The following is a 2,834-nucleotide window of genomic DNA, read 5'->3' on the forward strand; positions in this document are numbered from 1 at the left end:
CTCACAACCATCTGTAATGAGATCTGACTCCCTCTTCTGGAGTGTCTGAAGACAACTACAGTGTACTTACATATAAATAAATAAATAACTCTTAAAAAAAAAAGAAAGAAAAAAAAGCTTTCCTCTTTCCAAAAACTAAAGATAGGGGCTAGAGCTATTGTTGAGTGTTAAGAGCACGTTTGCTCTGCCAGAGCATGTGCTTCCCACTCCCAGCGCCCACCCATAGCTCCAGCTCCAGGGATCTCATGCCCTCTTCTGACCTTTGTAGGCACCAGGCACACATGCAACACACACACATATATGCAGGCAAAATGCTCATTCACATAAAATAATACTTAAAAGATCCTAAAAAGCCGGGCGTGGTGGTGCACACCTTTAATCCCAGCACTCGGGAGGCAGAGGCAGGAGGATTTCTGAGTTCAAGTCCAATCTGGTCTACAAAGTGAGTTCCAGGACAGCCAGGGCTATACAGAGAAACCCTGTCTTTAACCCCCCCCCAAAAAAAAGATCCTAAAAATGCCCCATTAAAACTAAACCCCACTAAGTATGGAATCCCAGCATTCAGGGGGGGAGTTCATGGTCAGCCTCAGGCATGCAGGGAATTTGAAGTCAGCCTGGGTGCTATGAGATTCCATTTCAAAAAAACTAAAATGAAAAATAAGAGCTAGTAGCTACACGGGACCCCAACTCAAAACAAAAATATGCCTAAGACAATAACCTTTAAAAAAAAAAAACAACCTGTAATCAAAGTAGTATGTTCAACATCATCTGTCATTAGGAATTTAAATGAAAGTCAGTTGATACCCATGAGAAACACACAAATCCAGGCTGGAGAGATGGCTCAGCAGTTAAGAGCACTGACTGCTCATTCCAGAGGTCCTGAGTTCAAATCCCAGCAACCACATGGTGGCTCACAGCCATCTGTAATGAGATCTGATGCCCTCTTCTGGTGTGTCTGAACACAGCTACTGTGTACTCATATAAATGAAATAAATCTTACAGAAAAAAAAAGGAAAAAAAAAAAGAAATAAATCTTAAAAAAAAAAAGAAGAAACACACAAATCAAGAGACTAAGGAAATATGTATGGTCCACGGCAATATGAATCTTAAAATGGTGAAAATGGGCTGGTTTAGTTCATCCCGTCCTGTTATTCATTTCATTTCCTTTTGAAGAGGCCTCTGCTTGCTAAGGCGCTCAGAACTATCCCTGTACGTCAGCACCCCAAAAAGACAGGTTAGTCTTTAAAAAGCCTTTTATTTTTTCTTAAATGATAGTTACGATTCCAAATGTCACCAACTATTAGAATTAGAATATTTTATAACATTTTCATAATTTTGTCACAGGTGATCACTTGCAGAAAGAAGAAAAAGAAAAAAAGAGACTTATGACTTTTCTAAATGTCAATATGGCTCTTTTCATTAATATTAAAACACATTTGCTATAAAAATCACTGAAAGTTAATAAAGAATAGAGAAAGTACATCTTGTTTTAATAACTTCCAGAAGAAAGTAAAATATAATGAAAAGTATACACTTACTTGGTACTAATGACATAATATTTCATTATTGTTAGAAGCAGCAAAATGTGTAACATGTCAGATGTTCAAATGGTTAGAGCGAGTTATTTCAGAAAATATGTAGAAGCATAACTACAGAATTGCTTTATGAGTTCTCTAGCTTAATATTTTTACATTGCACTTTAGGGTTTTTTTTTTCCAAAATGAAATTATGTTCTGATCGAATGATACAAGATTCCACAGAAGCAGCAGTTCAGCGTAGGAAAGAGCTTGAGTTTTAAAGTCAGTCTCTGGCTTTATCAGTTACTGGCTAGTGGATCTTGGGAAAGGAGAATTCCGAGTAAAACAGTGATGGCAACAGGTAACTTATCTCCTAGGAGGTACTAAGACTGAACTCATACCTCTCAAGTGCTTTCTACAACCAAGTACTCAATGGAGACTAATGAGTATTAATGTTGCTGTTACAATTATGTTTCATTATTATTAGCAAAATAATCACCCCTCAAATCGAAAATCACACCTAAAAAGGTCTACAAGGATGGGAGCTCATGAGACTAGAAACAGTTAGAGAGAGGCCAGAGAATAGAAGCCTGAATTTCTAAGGTGGTCTATGTATATCCAAGCTGTACACAGAAGAATTTGGGGATAAAGTGGCAGAAACATAGAGGTCATTGTCTGGACATATTTGACCATTCACAAATGTTAATTTTAATTCTGTCTCACAACTAGGACAGAAAATGAGGTGAAAAATTAGCTATAGAAAGACCCTACTGGCTACAGAATAACTGGGAAGATAGCCCCATCCTTCAAATTCCCAGGATTCCTAATCCACATCAATCCAGTTATTGCTAGCTCAACTGAACCTCTACTCTAACTGGCTTTCCCCTGCAGAAACGGAAATCAGAAAAAAGGCAACGAAAACTATTTCCTGGGAACACCTCACCAACAAGCCTTGAGTATTTAAAAAGTGCAATCCATCATAGATAACACGAGGAGGGCAACACATTCCGTGTCTCCTTGGGCCTTGCAAGACAGGCAAACAGAGAACTACATGGAAGAATCACATGGATATTGACATAATTGAAGGAGAATGACACATGTAAAATGCTCTTCGGCAAATAGCAAATATAAAACAAGATGCCCAACAGATAAGCTACTGTAACTACGCCCCTTCTGTGTACTCACAGAGTATTCTCCCAGCTGACTGACTAACTCCTTTGGGTTACTTAGCAAGGCCATATTTCAATCCGACCTGAGCTATCCTAGCCCTGCATCTGTGATCTGGCTTTCCTGGTTTTTTTTTTTTTTTTTTTTTTT

This window comes from Mus pahari, chromosome X (assembly GCF_900095145.1).
Source record: "Mus pahari chromosome X, PAHARI_EIJ_v1.1, whole genome shotgun sequence".
Classification (NCBI taxonomy): domain Eukaryota; kingdom Metazoa; phylum Chordata; class Mammalia; order Rodentia; family Muridae; genus Mus; species Mus pahari.